This window comes from Elephas maximus, chromosome 20 (genome assembly GCF_024166365.1).
Source record: "Elephas maximus indicus isolate mEleMax1 chromosome 20, mEleMax1 primary haplotype, whole genome shotgun sequence".
Classification (NCBI taxonomy): domain Eukaryota; kingdom Metazoa; phylum Chordata; class Mammalia; order Proboscidea; family Elephantidae; genus Elephas; species Elephas maximus.
Window position 1 is genome coordinate 69,371,632 of NC_064838.1, and position 21,044 is coordinate 69,392,675.

Below are 21,044 nucleotides of genomic sequence, written 5' to 3' on the forward strand. Positions count from 1 at the left end.
TTCAGGTAATGGCAAGAATAGTGAAGACAGGACACACGAAAGGGTAGAGATGGCAAAGAAAAGCTTTTTGAGGAGGTGACATTTGGATTAAGATAAAAATGATGGTCTTGGGTGAGGGTTGCCTTTAAAGGAAGGTACCTTGTGCCAATTTCTTAATTCTGTTAGTAATTACCTCCATTCATATACAAGTCTGATGGGGAGAACATAGAGCTTTTTCCCGCTGCGTGGTTTAACAGCGAGTGCACAGTCATAGACACACATGCAAGGACCCAGTCTTGAGGGTGTGATGTGAAAAAGCAGGGATTTATAACTGGACCTGTGCAGCCACTGCGAACGTAACAGGGAAGTTGTCAGAGTGGCCGGCCTCCCATTTCTGGTTGTTGTTGTTAGCTGCTGTCGAGTTGGCCCCCGACTTTCGGGACAACAGAAGGAAATGCCGCCTGGTCCTCTCCCATTCCCATAATCGGTGGTGGATGGGACCACTGTGATCCATAGGACTTTCATTGGCTGATTTTTGGAAGGAGATCGCCAGGCCTTTTTTCCTAGTCTGTTTTAGTCTAGAAGCTCCGCTGAAACTTGTTCAGTATGATAACAAAACATAGCCCCCCACGGACAGACAGGTGGGGACTGCGGTTGAGGCACACTGGCTAGGAATTGAACCTGGGTCTCCAGCATGGAAGGTGAGAATTCTACTGCTGAATCATCGCTGCTTCCCCCCGTTTCTGGTAATTTGCCTAAAATTCACCTATCAGTCATGTTCCCTGTCATATATTCAGTCCCACTTGTAGCATGCCCCAAGGGATCACCCTAGATAGCCACCTGGCACCCATGCAGAATTTGAACTGCAGGTGAGCAACTATGTGTGGCCTCAGAAAGACATGAAAAGTTCGTCCCCAAAGGGAAGGTATGAGTCACTCAGGCTCTTACTTTTCAGAATCTGAATTGGAAACTGTTGTGAGAATCCCTAGTTAGTTGGGGACAAAGACCATCACGCCGTGAAACCAAGGGAGAGGCACGCGGGCAGAGCAGCCTGGGAAGTCAGAAAGCTAAGAGAAAGCTGAAACCATGAACAAGGAAGCAGGGGAACAGGTTTATGTCTTACAGAGTGAGGTAGCCTGGTGGTGAAGTGAGAAGCAGACAGAACAGAGTCAAGTCACAAACTTGGCAGCACACCGGAACAAATATTCCTCAAGCCCTGTGAAGGCACCTAGGTCCACCTGGGACCTAGAACCAGCGGTAAAACCTCCTCTACACCTGCAATTTGTACTACTGTTCCTGTTCTTCCCAGGATGTCCAGTTCTCAGTAGCACCCCCACCCATCATATTTTTTTCACTTTATTTTTATTGTACTTTAAGTGAAAGTTTACAGTTCAAGTCAGTTTCTCATACAGAAGACTTATATACACATTGTTGTGTGACCCTAGTTGGTCTCCCTACAATGTGACAGCACACTCCTCCTCTCCACCCTGTATTCCCTGTGACCAGTGAACCAGCTCCTGTCCCCCTCTGCTTTCTCATCTCACCTCCAGATGGGAGCTGTCTACACAGTCTCATGCATCTACTTGAGCTAAAAAGCACACTCCTCGTCAGTGTCATTTTATGTTACAGTCCTGTCTAATCTTTGTCTGAAGAGTTGGCTTCAGGAATGGTTTTAGTTTTGGGCTAACAGAGAGTATGGGAGCTATGTCCTCTGGGGTCCCTCTATTCTCAGTCAGACCATTAAGTATTGTCTTTTTACGAGAATTTGAGGTCTGCATCCCACTTTTCTCCTGCTCCATCACGGAATCTCTATTGTGTTCCCTGCCAGGGCGCTCATTGGTGGCAGCCAGGCACCATCTAGTTCTTCCAGTCTCAGGCTGATGGAGTCTCTGGCTTATGTGGCCCTTTCCATCTCTTGGGCTCATATTTTCCTTGTGTCCTTCCACCATATTTTTTGAGTTCTCATGAGACACAGGCTTGTAGCCCAGTTTTTTTCTCTCTTTTTTTAGCACATGTATCCTTACAATAAGGAGCCCTGATAGTGCAAACGATTAAGCACTCAGTGTCTAACTGAAAGGTCGGCAGTTCGAAGCCACCCAGCGGCTCTGTGGAAGAAAAGATCTACAGCCTAGGAAACCCTATGGGGCATCTCTACTCTGTCACATGGGGTCACTATGTGTTGGAATCTCTTTGATGGCACACAACAACAACAACATCCTTACAATAAATGCCACTGACTTCCAGTAGCAGAAATAAGTCTCGGCCCCTACAAAGGGCAATTTGGTGAAATCTAACAAAACTATACATGCATTCACCCTTTGCCCCCGAAATCCCACTTCTATGAGCTTACGTTAAAGATAAACCTCCAACAATACAAAACCACACCATGCATAACATTATTCACTGCGGCATCATTTGAAATTGTGAAATATTGGAAATGGCCACATGCAGGAAATTGGCTGAATCAGCTATGGTATATAATACACAATGGAGCTTCACACAGCTGTAAAACAGGAGCTCTCTATGAGTTGATACGGAGTGATTTCCGAAATAAAAGGATATCATTTAACAAAGAAAATGATAAAGGGGACTAAGAGAAGGGAAAGGAGCACTATAAAAACTACAAATTCAAAGGTAACTACTAGGACACGAAATACAGAAAGAAAAAAGAGAAGAAAAGTGAGTCTGGGATCTCTAATCCAGTGTCCAACTAAGACACAGCCACAGAGCACTACTGCACCACTGTGCTACCTGTGTGGTCCAACGAAGCACCCACGTTCCAGGGTCTTCTTTAGAATAACTTGAAACTACACGGACACATTCAAACGGTGCTGTACAACCCACAGCAGTTTGGGAAAGAATCAGATAACATTTAAACAAAAGATATGGCACCACCGCCAGGACAAGGCAGAACAGCTGGGCTTATTTCTCCATCCTACTGCTTGTTGTTGTTGTCAAGGCGGTTCCGACTCATGATGACCGCAGGTGTGCAGAGAACTGCTCCATAGGGTTTTCATGTCTTCCGAGGAGCCTCTGGGTGGGTTTGAACCGCAAACTTTTGGCTACTAGTTGAGTGCTTAACGATTGCGCCACCTGTGGAAATGCTATACAGCTTGGTTCTGTTTTTGACTGTTTTCTTTGGGGCGGGGCAGGGGATTCAGGGTCTAGGGCTCCAGAAGCCCTAAACCATCCCTGCTTTAAAACATCTTGTCTTCTCCCTGGGGTCTCAGCGTATCCGGCGCCTTTCCACAGCGCTGTGCTTTCCGCGGTGGCCAGCAGAGGGCAGCAGTGCCCACCGAGTCTCCCAGTTCCAGGCTGGCAGAGGATGAGAGGTTTCCTGGGCCCCAGGCTCTTCTTTCAGCCTTTCTAGCCCCCACAGCAAAGGGAGGGGTGCGTGGCACTCAGGAACTCAGTCTCAAGAACGGTGAATCTGATGCACGTAGCTCAACCACGTATATGTATGAGACTAAATGGGCACACCAGCCCAGGGGCAAGGATGAGCGGGCAGGAAGGAACAAGAAAGCTGGACAAATGGAAACAGGGAACCCAAGGACCAGAAGGGGAGTGTTGACACGTCGTGGGGTGGCAACAAATGTCACAAAACAATATGTGTATTAATTGTTTAATGAGAAACTAATTTGCTCTGCAAACCTTCGTCTGAAGCACACACACACACACACAAAGTATATTGCTCCTCACCTCCCCCCCCCCCCCCGCCAAAAAGAACAGTGGATCCCGACATCTTCTAAATTTCACAGGAGAAAAAAACCATTGGGGGAAAAATGCCCACTCACTTAAAAGCTGAATATGTCCTTCGAAACCATGACCCCGCATTTATTTACAAAAAGATCCTTACAGATCTGTACGGACCCAGGGGCTGACCACCACCTCGGCAAATGCACGCGCTGTTCATTATTTCCTTCGCTCACTACCAAGCATCGACTCCACCTGCCCTGCACTCACCATCTCGTGTGCTGTGGGTGAAAGGGCAGAGGAGATGGCCTCGTCCCTTAAGACAAACCAGCTTCAAAGGCTGTTAGGGAACCTCTACATCAATGCATTTTTAAAAGTGAGTGTGGGTGTTGCCAATTGCTATTTATTTAAAAAAGAATGTTCAACAAAATCTTGCTAATTAAAGTTGACCTCAGAGGTCAATGTTCTCAGTTAACCCAAACCGCGGAAAATAAACATTTGAGCTCTTGGCTGCATCTAAGATTTCGCGATTTCATTGTTTTATATTTCCTTGGTAAATCAAATTGTTCAAATGTAAAGGGAAACTTATTTTGGTCTATATTTTACAGTAGCCTAATAGGCATAGAATAATGGAACCAAACTCTTACTGTGTATGTATATGGAGCCCTGGCGGCACAGTGGTTAAGAGCTCAGCTGCTAACCAAAAAGTTGGCAGTTCAAATCCACCAGCCACTCCTTGGAAACCCTACGGGGCAGTTCTTCTCAGTCCTACAGTGTTGCTAGGAGTCGGAATTGACTCCATAGCATTCGACACAGACTAAGTCATTTAATCTGTACACGACCCTATGAGATAGGTATTATTACTGCTCCATATAACAGAGGGGGAAACAGAGGTTCAGAGAGGTTGAGTAACTTGACCAAGGCCACACAGTTAGTACATGACAGCAGGATTTGTACCTACGAAGCCTCGGTCCAGACCCCATGCTTTTATTAGCCATACTTGCTATTGTCAAAGACTAACCACAGCGTAGTCTTTCATGAATAATGAGCTTCCACATAGAATTAATTCACTCTCTCTCCCTGGAATTCTTACCTTCAACATTCTAGAGTGACTGAATACCCATCTTTCCTATTAGTTCCCTTCCTGGGAGTGCCACATCAGGAGAACCTTGAAACCTAAGAGACAACAGAATTCTCCTTGATTTGAGGTTTTTTTTTTTTTTTCCTAAAAGGATATTACATGCAAACCTGACCTTCCTTTTGCATTTTTGTGGATAACTGAAATTACTATTTTTGTGACTTTTTATGGAAGCCTAATTTGAAATGTATAGTCTAAAAATTAACTAATCCTCCAGGTTATCAGGACTGCAAACATCTGTTACGCTCCTTCTCCTCATGCCCGAGGTAATTTTGCCAGGTCCTGTCTGGCTGCCTCCTGTAGACTTCCTAACGTGTCTCTAAATCTTCTTGTCCATTTCACTGCAGCCCCAGGCGCTCCTTACCTCCAGCCTGGACTTCCGTAACAGCCTCACAGCTGGTCTCCCAACCTCTACCCATCGACGGTCAGATGAAGCTTCTGAACGCACTGCTCCAATCAGGTCCTTTTTCTTGCTCTGAAGGCTTGCATGGCTTTGCTTTTCCACAGAATTAATACTATATCAATTAAGAATAAGTCCTTTCACTCTGGCTCCAATTTAGTTTTACTACTCCCTGTTGTCGTTGTGGAAACCCTGGTGGTGCAGTGGTTAAGAGCTATGGCTTCTAACCAAAAGGTCGGCAGTTCGAATCCATCAGTCTCTCCTTAGAAACCCTATGGGGCAGCTCTATCCCATCCTATAGGGTTGCTATGAGTTGGAATCGACTTGATGACAATGGGCGTGGTTTTGGGTTGGTTGCTGTTGTCTGCCGTCAAGTTGACTGACTCACAGCGACCCTATAGGATAAGCAGAACTATAATCTTTACTGGAGCAGGTCTTTACTCCTGTGGAGCAACAGGTGGGTTCAAACCACCAACCTTTCAGTTAGCAGCCGAGCACTAAACTGTTACACCACCAGGGCTCCTCACTACTCCCTTGTCCACGACAACACTTTATTCTAGCCCAGCTGCAGTCCTTCCTCCTTCCTCTCAATCTCATTTTCTCCCATTTCTTCAGCTTTAAATGAGGCAGAAAAAATGGTCTGTCCATATTGGCAACTATCCCTAGAACCTTGCAGAGCTTCCTGCATCTTCCTTCTGATCAGTGAAATATTAGAATAAAAATGCGAGAACGTCTCTGGGGCCTCTGCTGCTTTTCTGTCAGAGTTCACATGAACATCCTTCTCCCTCTTCCGTGAGCACAGGCCTTCCAAAAGCACACAGACGCGGTGAGACAGATGGACTTCGTGGGCTCCGCTTCCTAATCAGATAGTCTCTTGTGGAGTATTTTCTCGGGGTAAATCATAACGGTTCTGGACCGTCACACCACGCACTGAGGACTGTCATCTTGCCTTTTCAAAAGCAAGCTGGCGGGTAGATTTCCTAGACCATGCACAAGCCAAATGTCTGACATTTTTAGAATTCTTTTTTCTTTTTTTTTTTTAAATAGAGAACGTAGATTCCACACACTCAGCTTTATTTTAGGGAAAAATAATTTAACGCCTAATCTGTCTGAAATGATGCTGCAGTTACTGTACGACGGCTTTGAAATTTGTGTCTCTAGAAGAAAGATATTAAGCAAGTCTTGCCCAAAGAGCTCTACCCTGAGAGACCGATGAGGGGTCTTCCGGGAACATGGCGACCTGAAAGCAACTCTTTGCCGCCACTCTCACCTGCAGTCTCTCTGCTGCTCATGGGCGCCCCCTGCTGGAGCCCAGGGCTGGTGGGGCTCAAGTGAGGGCTTCAACTGTGTGGAAGCTCTGCTGGAGAAAACCAGCGGAAGTGTTTTTCCATAGGCTGGGCACGTATCTGGAAACAGGGCTTGGGAAGTTGTAGGATGAAGACAAAAGAATGGCACATGCTGGGAAGAGTTGCCCACAGTCATCTGTGATTCTTGTAAGGAAAGTTGACATTCCAGAGAATACGATGTGGATGTGCCTCCTGGAACTGTGTACTGTGACATCCTTGTTGACACTGTTCCTCCAGCTCCCACTCACAGAGAGAAAAACTCATTAAAATGGCCTAAGCTTCTCACCTTGCAACACTGACAGCTAAGACAAACAGAAATTTATTCTCTCACAGTGTGGGAGGCTGGAAGTCTGAATTCAGGGCTCCAGTGCTAGATGAAGGCTTTCTCTCTCTGTCGGCTCTGGGGGAAGTCCTTGTCTCCTTTCAACATCTGTGGGCCCAGCATCCCTTGGAGATCTATATGTGTCTTGTCATCAACCTTCCCCTGGGTCTAGGAGGTTCTCAGCACCCAGACCCCTGGTCCAAAGGACATCCTCTACTCCTGGCTCTTCTTTCTTGGTGGTAGTGAGGTCTCTCTCCTCTCTGTCCACTTCTCTCTCCTTTTATCTCTTGTAAGATAAAAGGTGATGCAGGCTACACCCCAGGAAAACTCTCTTTACATTGGATCAGGGCTGTGACATGAGTAAGGGTGTTATATCCCACCCTAATCCTCATTAACATGACCTAATCCTGCCTCATTAACATAACAGACCATAACCACAGGCATAGAGACTAGGATTTACAACACATCACAATACAGAGGATAACCAGGTCACAAAATGAGGACAACCACACGATATTGGGAATCATGGCCTAGCCAAGTTGACACATATATTTTTGGAGACACAATTCAATCCATGACAATGACTAACATTTAAGAGATAGAGGGACATTGGTGGTTCCTGGTAGACTTCTTGCCTTCCATGCAGGAGACCCGGATTTAATTCCTGACCAATCCACCTAATGCACAGCCACCCCCGTCTGTCAGTGGAGGCTTGTGTGTTCCTTTGCTGCTGAACAGGTTTCAGCAGAGCTTCCAGACTAAGACGGACCAGGATGCAAGGCCTGGCAATTTACTTCCAAAAATCTATCAGTGAAAATCCTATAGATCGCATGGCCTGATCCACGACTGACCATAGGGATGACAAAGGACCAGGTAGCATTTCATTCTGTTGTGCAAGGGGCGTCATGAGTCAGGGGCCAACTCAGCAGCAGCTAGCAATAGCAAGAACTTCTGAGAGAGAAAGCCTGTAAGTCAAGAATTCTATACCCAGCCAAGATATCTTCCATTTATCAGGATGAAAAGAAAGATATTTGAAGATGAGCAAATAGTCAGAAACTATAGCATCCACATACACGTTTCCAAGGAAATAATTCAATCTCAAAATCAACCCACAAATGAGCCAGAAGAGAGACCTCAAGATGGAAGAGATGAGTAGGAGAGGCCAAAGCCCCCATCAGTATCCAGACAGCCATTTTGTAACCATAAAGCTGACATTTATTAAAACTATACAATGGACGCAGAATCACGCACCAAACTCTAAAGTTAAATGCATGAATCAAAAGCTATTACAAATCCAAGTAGAGTTTGATGAAATTACTATTGTAAACAGAAGCCCTTAGCATATCCAGCAGAAGGAAATGAACTAGAACATAGAACAATTATGAAAACATAATTGTGATGGTTAATGTCATGTGTCACCTTGGTTAGGCTATGATTCTCAGCGGTTTGGCAAACACTGTGTAATCACCTTCCATTTTGTGATCTGAAGTGAGCAGCCAATCAGCTAAAAGGGGAGTTTCCTTGGGGGATGGAGCCTGCCTCAAGTATATAAATGGATTTTCTGCCAAAGATCTTTCTCTTTCCATCCACCCTTCTCTTATCATGTGACTTCCAGTTCCTGAACCAGCAGAAGACTTCAGCCTCCCATTTGACCTGCAGATTTTGGATTTGTCAGCCCCTGCAACCACCCAGAAGCCTTCAGCCTGCCGGAAGCCTTCAGCTTGCCGACTGACCCACGGATTTAAGACTTGCCAGCCCTTGGAATCGTATGAGCCAGTTCCTTGAAGTAAGTTTCTCTCCGTACATCTATATATGCTTCACTGGTTTTGCATATCTAGAGAACTCAGAGTAAGACAGCAATCAATATACTTGAGGTACTTAGTACTTACAGAACTTCACATGCACTGAATAGAGAATATACATTATACTCAAAGGTTCAGGAATATTTATAAAAAGTGATTATAAAGAAGTGACATAAAGCCACAGTTAAAACCTTAAGAAAGCACTGAGATTTTACAGGTCACAATTTCTCACTTCATAATCCAACAAAATTACACGAAAGTAATTTTTAAATGAGCAAAAAATCACCTACTTGGAAACTAAAAAAGAGGTATAGATAAGTTTTGGATCAAAGAGAAAATCAAAAGAAAAGCTGCAAGTGTTGTGAACTGAATTGTGACCCTGAAAAAGATATTCTAACCCCTGGTACCTGTGAATGTGGCCTTATGTGGAGGGTCTTTGCAGATGTAATAAAGGTAACATGAGGTCGTACTAGATTATGTTGGGTCTTAATCCAATGATTGGTATCCTGATAAGACTAGGGAAATTTGGCCATAGACACAGAAAGGAGAACTCCATGAAAAGACACATACACACAGAGAGAAGATGGCCATGTGAAGACAGACAGAGATAGGAGCGGTACAGCTGCAAACCAAGGAACACCAAGGATTGCCGGCAACCACCAGGAGCGAGAAGAGGCAAGGAGGGATCCTCCCTGAGAGCCTTCAGGTACAGCATGGCCCTGCTGACACCTTGATTTTGGACTTGTAGCCTCCAGAATTGTAAGAAAATTAATTTCTGTTGTTTTAAGGCACCTAGATTGTGGTACTTTGTCACGGCAGCTGTAGGAAGCTGCCTAGAAAGCAACAAACAAGAGTACACAACATAGCACCTGTAAGACAGAGTGAAATCTGTCCTCAGAGGAGAGGTTGAAGTCTTGAATGCCTTCACTGATAAAGAAGAAAGACCAAAAAAGAACTAAAGGCTTGCTTTTACAATTTTCTAAAAAGAACAAAATAAAACTAGGGACAGGGATTAAATAAGGACAAAAACCCAAAAAGTAATGAAATAGCAAAAGTAGATGGCAAAGAAGATAAATAAACCCAAGAGTTAGTTCTTAGCAAACACTAATGGCTAATGGCTAAAAACTAATGAAACAGATAAACCCCTGAAGAACCTGATTAAGGGAAAAGAGAGAGCATAAGCAAAAATAACTAAAAAAGATCATTGTTGTTGTTAGGTGCCATCTAGTCAATTCTGACTCATAGTGACCCTATGTGCAATAGAAAGAAACACTGCCTGGTCCTGCACTATTTTCATAATCATTGCTATCCTCGAGCCCATTGTTGCAGCCACTGTGTCAATCCATCTCTTGAGGGTCTTCCCCTTTTTTGCTGACCCCCTATTTTACCAAGCATGATGTCCTTCTCCAGGGACTGGTCCCTCTTGATAACATGTCCCAAGTATGTGAGACAAAGTCTCATCACCCTTGCTTCTAATGAGCATTCTGGCTGAACTTCTTCCAAGACAGGCTTGTTCATTCTGTGGCAGTCCATGGTATAATCAATATTCTTCCTCAACACCACAATTCAAAGGCATCAGTTATTCTTCAGTCTTCCTTATTCATTGTCCAGCTTTCACATGGATATTAGGCAATTGAAAACACCATGGCTTGGATTAGGCGCACCTTAGTCCTTAAAGCGACATCTTTGCTTTTTAACACTTAAGAGGTCTTTTGCTGCAAATTTGCCCAGTGCGATGCATCCTCCAATTTCTTGACTGCTGCTTCCCTGGCTGTTGATTGTGGATCCAAACAAAATGAAATCCTTGGCAACTTCATTCTTTTCTCTGTTTATCATGATGTTGCTTATCAGTTCAGTTGTGAGGATTTTTGTTTTCTTTGTGTTGAGATGTAATCCATGCTGAAGGCTGTGGGCTTTGATCTTCATCAGTAAGTGCTTCAAGTCCTCTTCACTTTCAGCAAGCAAGGTTGTGTCATCTGCATATTGGAGGCTGTAATGAGTCTGCCTCCAATCATGATGCCCCGTTCTTCTGCATACAGTCCAGTTTTTGGGATTATTTGCTCAGCATTCAGATTGGATAAGTATGGTGAAAGGATACAGTCCTGATGCACACCTTTCCTGACTTTAAACCATGCAGTATCCCCTTGTTTTGTGGTCAATCATATGGTCTACTATGCCGGGAATGACAAATTGAAGGAGAATGGCAACGCGTTCATCGTCAAAAAGAGCATTTCAAGATCTATCCAGAAGGACAACACTGTCAGCGGTAGGGTAATATTCATAAACCTACAAGGAAGACCAGTTAATGCAACTGTTATTCAAATTTATGTACCCACCAGTAAGGTGAAAGATGAAGAAACTGAAGATTTCTATCAACTTCTGCAGTCTGATTGATTGAACACACAATCAAGATGTGTTGATAATTACTGGTGATTGGAATGTGAAAGTAGGAAACAAGGAAGAAGGATTGGTAGATGGAGAATATAGCCTTGGTGACAGAAAGGATGCTGGGGATTGCATGACAGAATTTTGCAAGACCAACAACTTCTTCATTGCAAATACCTTTTTCAACAACATAAACAGCAACTATACACTTGGACCTCGCCAGATGGAATGCACAGGAATCAAGTCAACTACATCTGTGAAAAGAGGCAATGAAAAAGCTCAATATAATCAGTCAGAACAAGGCCAGGGGCCGACTGTGGAACAGACCATCAGTTGCTCAAATGCAAGTTCAAGAAGAAGTTAAAAAAAATTTGAACAAGTCCATGAGAGCCAAAGTACGACCTTGAGTATGTTCCATCTGAATTTAGAGATCATCTCAAGAACAGATTTGACATGTTGAGCACTAATGACCGAAGACCAGATGAGTTGTGGAATGCCATCAAGGACATCATACATGAAGAAAGCAAGAGGTCATTAAAAAGACAAGAAAGGAAGAAAAGACCAAAATGGATGTTGGAAGAGACTCTGAAAGTTGCTCTTGAATGCAGAGTAACTAAGATGAAACGATGAAATAAAAGAGCTGAACAGAAGATTTCAAAGGGCGGCTTGAGAAGATGAAGTATTATAATGAAATGTGCAAAGACCTGGAGGTGGAAAACCAAAAGGAAAGAACACTCTCAGCATTTCTCAAGCTGAAAGAATTGAAGAAAAATTCACGCCTTGAGTTGCAGTAGCGAAGGAGTCTATGGGGAAAATATTAAATGACACAGGAAGCATCAAAAGAAGATGGAAAGAATACACAGAGTCAACCAAAAATAATTGGTCAGTGATCAACCATTTCAGGAGGTAGTATGTAATCAAGAACCAATAGTTTGAAGGAAGAAGTCCAAGTTGTACTGAAGGCATTGGTGAAAAAAAGGCTCCAGGAATTAATGAAATACCAACTGAGATGTTTCAACAAACTGATGCAGCACTGGAAGTCCTCACTCATCTTTGCCAAGAAATTTGGAAGACAGCAACCTGGCCAACCAACTGGAAGACATTCATATTTGTGCACATTCCAAAGAACAGAATGTGGAAATTATCAAACAATATCATTAATATCACATGCGAGTAGAATTTTGCTGAAGATAATTCAAAAGCAGTTGCAGCAATGTATCAACAGGGAACTGCCAGAAATTCAAGCCAGGTTCCGAAGAGGATATGGAACCAGGGATATCATTGCTGATGCCAGATGGATCCTGGCTGAAAGCAGAGAATACCAGAAGGAGGTTTACCTGTGTTTTATTGACTATGCAAAGGCATTCGACTGTGTGGATCATACCAAATTATGGATAACACTCCAAAGAATGGGAATTCCAGAACATTTAATTGTGCTCATGAGGAACCTACACATAGACCAAGAGGAAATCGTTCAAACAGAACAAGAGGATATCGTGTGGTTTAAAGTCAGGAAAGGTGTGTATCAGGCAGGGTTGTATCCTTTCACCACAATTACACAATCTGTTTTCTGAGCAAATAATCTGAGAAGCTGGACTATATGAAGAGGAACACGGCAGCAGGATTGGTGGAAGACTCATGAAGAGCCTGCGATATGCAGATGACAAAACCTTGCTTGCTTAAAGCAAAGACGACTTGCAGCAGTTACTGATGAAGATCAAAGACTACAGTCTTCAGTATAGGTTATACCTCAACATAAAGAAAACAAAAATCCTTACAACTGGACCAATAAGCAACATCATGACCAATGGAGAAAATATTGAAGTTGTCACCGATTTCATTTTATTTGGATTCACAATCAACACCAACAGAAGCAGCAGTTAAAAAACCAAATGACATATTGCATGGGGCAAATCTGCAGCAAAAGACCTTATAATGTTAAAAAGCAAAGACGTCACTTTGAGGAGTAAGGTGCGCCTGACCCAAGCTATGGTATTTTCAATCGCCTCGTATGCATGAGAGAGCTGGATGTGAATAAGGAAGACTGAAGAAGAATTGATGCCTTTGAATTACGGTGTTGGTGAAGAATATCGAATATGTACCATGGGCTGCCAAAAGAATGAACAAATCTGTTTTGGAAGAAGTACAGCCAGAATGCTCCTTAGATGCAAGGATGGCGAGACTTTGTCTCATGTACTTTGGACATGTTATCAGGAGGGACAAGTCCCTGGAGAAGGACATCATGCTTGGTAAAGTAGAGGGTCAGTGAAAGAGAGGAAGACTCTCAATGAGATGGACTGACATAGTGGCTGCAACAAGGCGCTCACGTATAGCAGTGATTCTGAGGATGGCGCAGGACCGGGCAGTGTTTCATTCTGTTGCACATAGGATCACTATGAGTTGGAACCAACTTGATGGCATCTAAGAACAACAAGTAAATTGTTAACCAAGAATATTTGCTTAAATAGTGAAATATTAAACCTAATTTCAATTAAAGTCAGCAACAAAGTAGGGATAGCCTCCATCACCATTTTATTTACATCGTCCTGAAGGTTCTAGTTAATGTAACAAAATAGAAAAAGGAAATAATTGGTAAGAATATTGGAAAAGAGGCAGTAAAACCATCCCACACAAACCCACTGCTGTTGAGTCGATTCCAACTCAGAGTGACCCTATAGGACAGAGTGGAACTGCCCCATGTGGTTTCTAAGGCTATAATCTTTACAGAAGCAGACTGACACATCTTTCTCCCACGAATCGCCTGGTGTGCTAGAACTGCCAACCTGGTTAGCAGTTGAGCGCTTTAACCACTGTACCACCAGGGCCCCTTCCTAAAACTATGTATGTATACAATTACACACACAAGTTATCTGTTGCCATCGAGTCAATTCTGATTTAGGGGACCTCATGTGTGTCAGAGTAGAACTGTGCTCCACAGGGTTTTCAATGGCTAGTATTTCAGAAGTAGATTGCCAGGCCTTTTTTCTGAGGTGCCTCTGGGTGGACTTGAACCTCTGACCTTTTGATTAGCAGCAGAGAGCTTTACCGTTAGCACCACCCAGGGACTCCTCATAAATTAAAAATATTAGTCAAATTATAAAGTAACATGCACTTCTGAGTTTCTATCTCACCGATTGCAGGAATTCAGCTTTTTTTTCATTATTAGATACAGGACCGCTCCCTTGTGACAAGGTGACGATGTGACAAGCTGGAGCCCCACGTTTGGGGCTGGCTCTCCTGAAGCCTCAAAGGCCTTATCTCCCAGAGTACGGAGAGGAAGCAGGGGAGAGGCTGTTACTCACTGAGCCCTTCTGTCCCCTTCTGGTCTTGGGGAACCTTCTCCACCCCTCAGCATTGTCCAGTTCTGCACCACCTCCCCACCAAGAAACTCAGCTTCCTTCCCCTCCCTAAGGCAATGCCCTCAGTGAACTTAAGCTTTGGGAGCAAACGCCAGGGAGCAAGGCTGTTTCCAGGCAGTTTCTACCTTGGGCTGTGAATGCAAGCCTCTTTGGTCAGTGGTTACTGAGTTTGCAGCCACCCAGCCCCCTAACTGTTGAACTCAGCTTCATTCTTGTTTTTAGTTTTCTGCTCTATCATCCAAGTCAGGGAAGTGCAACCACGCCTGATGTGGGTGCTGCTTGGATGCTGTAAATTGAGAAGAACACGGGGATGTGGGAATTACGCCAGGGTGGTGGTAGTAATCCAATGCAATCTTTATGCTCTGAAGCTCACAGAAACAATTTGCAAGCTGGTTCTAAGCCCCATTCAGTTACTTAACCTGAGAAACTGGAGTCCCCTGGCCTGAGCTGCCCTCCACCCACAGGGAGGTCTGCTTTGTGGAACAACCTGGTGGCCTGCTCAGAGCAGAGGCCCAGGCATCAGACTTTGGGTCCTCGCTCTGCCGGTTGCAGACAGCGTGATGTTGGAAATAGCTAATTCTCCGTGCCTTGCAGGTTTCCTGTCTACAATATGGGTAGTGATGCGCCCCAGTCCACAGGGTTATCGTGCTGATTACAACTGATAACCGGTGAAAAGTACTTAGAATAGGGCCTGGCACATACCAAGTGCTCGATAAACATCATCAGGAAAGACCAGTCACTAGAAAGGACATCATGTTTGATCAAGTAGCGGGCCATGGAAAATGAGGGAAACCCTCAATGACATGGACTGACACAACAGCCACAACCTGGTCTGGGGCAGGCCAATGATCATGAAGATGGCGCAGGACCTGGCAACGTTTTATCCTGTTATACAGACAGGCGCCATGAGTCGGAGCCAACCTGACTTCAGCTCATGTGGCAGCCAAGAGATTTAAAAGCCTACCTTCAAGGTTTATAATCACCAGATAACTTGAGGAACAATTTTGTCCTCAAAGTTGCTGCACAAACAGGGACACATTCCTCCCTAGCTATCTGAATGCCAGCTCTCTGAAGATCTAAACCATTAGAAAAGTCATTTGAGCATTTGAGATAGTGGTCACAAACCCAGTACTCAACAATACATGAGCGGTCCTCAGACCATCACTTAGCCTCTACCGACTGTTGATTAACATCCATTTCTAGCAACCTTGCCTATAAGGCTTCCCAGACGCAGCAGATTAGAAAATGGAGGATGCTTAGAAGCAAGCACAATGACAGTAGCAAGAAGTGACAGCTGACAGCTCGTCAACTAAGAAAGAACCAAGAAAAATTTAAAAAGCAGAGTAGGCAGCCCCACACAGCTCAACAGCCCCCGAGGGCTTCCTACACTGTACAGTGATGGATGTTCTTAAGGGTGACCCCAAGGCCTGCACTCCTTGCCACAGTAATGGCCTCTCCATCCTCCTGGCACCCGAGCGACAGAGACCAGCCTCTTCCTCCTCTCTTTCCTCTTCCATCTAGTCGTTCACCAGGACCTATCAATTCTCTGCTAAATGTATCTCAAGGTTTTGGTGCCTGAAAAAAGGGAGAAGACTCCTGAATCCTTACCACACAGTTCCTGGCACCCTATTGCCACCGCCTTAGTACCGTTTTGCTGGGCAATTGTAAAAGAGATTACTGCCCCATCTCTTTGCCTCAAGTCTCATCGTCTAAGGAGAGTGTGACCAGGGACAGTCACTACTAGTTAGTGAATGCCGAACACGTGTCAGCCACTGTGGCTCATTGTTCTGTTCAAGAAATGACACCGCTTAATGTAGGCACAAATGTTGCTGTTTTAAGTTATTTTAGAAAATTAAGACTAAGTAGATTTTTTGTTTGTTTTTTAGATGTGTTCATGGAGTCCCTGGATGGTACAAATGGTTAAGTGCTCAGCTGCTAACTGAAAGGCTGGAGGTTCAAGTCCACCCAGAGGTGCCTCAGAGGAAAGGCCTGGCGATGTACGTCTAAAACATCCAGCATTAGAGACCCCGGAGCACAGTTCTACGGTGACAGCTGAGTCACTGTGAGCTGGAATCGACTCAAAGGCTTGTTTTCTGTTTCCGTTTTGTATTCACTATGTATTCACAGTGGATTCAAGAAAGTCAGGTCGTTTGCTCAAAAATTCAGATGCCAAATACCACTTTCGCTTCAACTATAAGCTAACCAGGAAAAAACTAACAGCGGGGTCGTGTGTAGTGTCCCTCGACTCTTCAACTTGTACAGGACAAGGTTTGGTTTTCCTTTTCTGTTCCCGCGCCTCACTTCACTCTTCTGTTCACATGCCGTCCTGAGCTTGATCGGGCCTTAACGCTGCTGTCCTGATTTTCTCCCATGATGTTCACTCTCTGCGTTGGCTCCCTTTGGCCCTTTCCACCCTCCCGGTGCCGAGTCCTTCCCTGTGGCACCGGAACGCTGGGCTGGGCTGCCGTGCTGCCCGTCTGGCGTGTGAGCTGGATTTGACGGGGAGGAAGTTCAGATGTGCCTGTCTGGCTGTGACTGCTGCGACGGCCGAGCTCCCTGCGCAGCGTCCACACTCACTTCTGGGGCACGACTCTCCGCTCGCTGCACTCGTGGAGACTCAACTCCAGGACAGCCACGAATACAAACACTGCAAAGAACTCACGATCTGTATCTTAAGATAATCCCAATTATTTCCACTTTACTCTGGCTCAGAACTGAAAACAAACGTGCTTAGGCGTTTCTCGTAATCAGCACCCTCACGATCATTAGGTAGACAAAGTGCCTTACAATTATGAGTCTTAAATGAAGCCCTCTGCCTGCTCTAAAGCAATTTACCATTTAGCTCCCAAGGCTTTTAGTGCAGATATTCATCAACTCCATTTAGGTTTGTACTTGTTCCGTCTGTTCCAGGCAGTGCCTTTATGAACAGCTGCCTTCATTAACAAAGCATTGCAGTCAACACACCGTCATCACCTGTTGTCTGCACTTAGGCTGTTGTCCTGGATTTCCCCTAGTCATCGGCGTGGGCCATGTACTCCTCCGTTCTTGCTGAGAAAACACTGGCCACTGATGGGGCCATGTCTTTTAGGTCAACAGCGCTCGCTGTTTCTATTCCGATGAATCACTCCATCACCAAGCCCTGATGGCCACACTGCTCTGCCTGAGACAGTCTGCCCTTAGAGATGACATCTCACCGCGATGCTCAGAGCTCTGAGACCATGCTGGGAATGTCACAGAGCCATGTCAGAGCATGGCTTCCTCGCCACTGCAAGACAGAGGGGCACAGTCTCAGCGACAATTCCCGTAAACGAGGAGAGTTTAGTCTTCTTATCCCCTCACCTGCTGCCCACTTGCAGCCCTCCCTTGATTTCTCAGGATAATGCCTATTGAAACTCCAGCCTTTTTCTGTTTTATTTTAATCTGTGATGTGCTCACATCCTGAGCAAGAGCCCAAGTGGGTGCTTCTGTTCTTTGTTTTGTTTTGTCTTTTTAATTCCAACACTTTGGGCCAATTTTACATTTATATGAAGAGGAAAATTGATGCAAATAACATACTTTTGCTTTAATGTATCATTTTCTTACGTGTGGCTTTTGACCTAAGTTGATCAAATGATTGCCTAGACCCAGAACAAGTCGTTTTTCAAACGTTTCGGAGACACTTCTGTAACCGCTCTTTGCACTGTTCCCTTTCATCCTCGCCCTTCCCTCTTTTTGCTGAGTTTTCGCTTCTGAACCTTTCATAAACAGTCCAGAACACATGTAAATGATGCCAGAGAAATATCCTCTCCAGTCCCTCTGAAGGGCAGGAGCTCAAAGGAAATAGTCTTATTTTATTCTTCACTACAAAAATATTCTTAAAATAACGTTTAACTTTTTTTTCTTATTAGATTTCTCACCATTATCCAAAAGAAGAAAATTAAACTGGTTTGTAATTCAACCTCTCAGAGTTAATCTTATCAAAATGTTATCATATAGCTGTCTAGCCTCTTCTATAGGAGCTTCTGGATGGCACTAAGGGTTAAGTGCTTGACTGTTAGCCAACAGATTGGCGGTTCGAACCTACCCAGAAGCCCATCGGAACACAGGAGCAGTTCTACTCTGCACACACAGGGTCGCTGTGAGTTGGAATCGACCTGACAGCAGTCAACAACAGTCTCTTATATACAGAGAGAATGTGCTAAATGCTTTTATTTATGAGTCAAATTTAATGGTAAATGAAGTGAAAACTTGGTAGCAAATTGAAATAGTTCCACCAGTCAAATAATAAATTATCTCAAAATGAACTCATTCCTGAAAAGCCAGGGCCAGTTGTAAGGAAGCTGTCTGAGGAGATCACTCAAAATGCATAATTCCCAACTTCTAATTATGGAATTTATGCTAAGCATTTTCTAAAGAAGGTGGAAAAGCTTAACCTCAAAAGAGTAACAAGCTTAGAAACCTGCAAGAGAGCTGGCTCTGTATACAGAGGCAGAGATTTGTATCCTCTACCAACTGGCCCAACTGGGAATTATTTAAGGATGCTTCACCCATGTCTTGCCATAAAGAAATTTCTTTCACACTTTTGGTTGATGCTATCCTTAACAGTAATTATAATCTCCTATCAGAAAGGGTGAAAATGTCACCTTTCCTTTGAACAACTAGCCAATGTCACTTGGCTAAAATTTGATAGCTGTAAGTGATATTTTTACATTTTGAAGAGCCTGAGTATGGCAAATATCTTTTTGGTGGGAATCTGTAGCCCAGGCTGGAAAAAAATGGGAAAAGTATTATTCATAAATTTTATATCCCAGATAACATTTCCATCATTGGCTTACAGAAAAGAAAAGAAGGTGTTCGCAGCCGCTACCAAGCCACCGTCACTCTCTAACGCCAACGCCGCCTCTAGCTGGCTGAGCTCTAGCCGAAGGAGAAGGGGGGAGAGTGAGGAGGTCTCTAGGACACGGCTAGTACAAAGCAGACCGCCCGCAAATCAACCAGTGACAGAGCACCCAGGAAGCAACTGGCAACAAGAGCCACTCACAAGCGTGCGCCCTCCACTAGAGGGGTAAAGAAGCCTCATGTTACAGGCCCGGTCCTGTGGCAGTCTGGGAAATCCGATGTTATCAGAAATCCGCAACTTCCCTTCCAACGCCTGGTGCGAAAAATTGCTCGGGACTTCAAAACAGATGTGCGTTTCCAGAGCGCAGCTATTGGTGGTTTGCAGGCGGCAAGTGAGGCCTATCTGGTTGGCCTTTTTGAAGACACCAACCTGTGTGCTATCCATGCCAAACGTGTAACAATTACGCCAAAAGACATCCAGCTAGCACGCCACATACGTGGAGAATGTGCTTAAGAATCCACTATGATGGGAAACATTTCATTCTTAAAAAAAAAAAAATTCTCTTCTTCCTGTTACTGGTAGTTCTGAACGTTAGATTTTTTTTCCCCCCCATGGGGTTAAAAGGTACCTAAGAATTTGATTGCGAATGGGAAAATAGGGGACAGAAATCAGGTATTGCCAGTTTTTCCATTTTCATTTGTGTGTGAATTTTTAATGTAATGCAGGGACATAAAGCATTAATGCAAGTCAAAATGTCTCAGCGAACAAGTTTCAGCAGTTCAACTTTATAACAATTATAAATAAACCTGTTAAATTCTTCTGGACAACGTCAGCATTTGGATTTTTTTAAAACAAGTAAATTTCTTATTGACAGCAACTAAATGGTGTCTGTAGCATTTTTATCATACAGTAGATTCCATCCATTCACTCTGCTTTTCTGAGTTGTCCTACAACATGTTTTTAATGTTGTCTGTATTCTGTGCTGTTCTGTAAGTTTGCTATTAAAATACATTAAACTATTTTAAAAAAAAAAGAAAAGAAAAGCGAGGGATATTACCCCTGTGGACTTATCTCCAGACCTGCTCTTGGGGCCCATATCTAGGTAGAGACTATGACTAAGGGCTGGTTCAGTTTAGGGAGCTAGGAGGACCAGCCCACATTTATGCAAAAAGGAAATTTTAAGAGTTTTTTATGGGCTACTTTGGAAACCTTGCTGGCATAGCGGTTAAGTGCTATGGTTGTAACCAAAAGATTGGCCGTTCAAATCCACTGAGCACTCCTTGGAAACCATATGGGGCAGTTCTACTCTGTCCTATAGGGTCGCTATGAGTTGGAATCGACTTGATGGCTACTTTGAATGGTACCCATGCTTGATTATTTTACATATTTACAGACATAAACATAGCTGCCCTTTTATTAGGGCTGCCGTTTGTTATGCTGACCCGTCTTTCACTCTCCCACGCAACAAGGGTACCCAGAAATTTTAATATCCAGTTGAACAGCCTAAATAGAATGTAACCCAAACACAACAGCAGTCCCTCAAGGCTAGGGCTCTGGGTCATGTCATATTCAAAGAAACAGGAGTCTGGCAAAAAGTTAAAATCAAAAGCCATTTAAATCTTTATTCAATCTCACAAGAAAATAAAAAACAGAACATTTTTAGTGCAAGGCAAATTTCCTTTAAAAAGCCTTCCTAGATGACTTTCCACTTTCAAACTCTTCCACGTGCCCGCCAGTGACTTCTACCAAAATACCATCCTCTCTCTTCTCCCCCAAATGCCCTCTGCCCACATCCAGACCC

General features: G+C 44.1%; 1 pseudogene; it reads left to right on the plus strand.

Moving 5' to 3' along the window:
* The first annotated feature begins 789 nt into the window (after positions 1-789).
* LOC126063645 (histone H3.3C-like) lies at positions 790-19,795 on the plus strand (annotated as a pseudogene).
* The last annotated feature ends 1,249 nt before the right edge of the window (positions 19,796-21,044 follow it).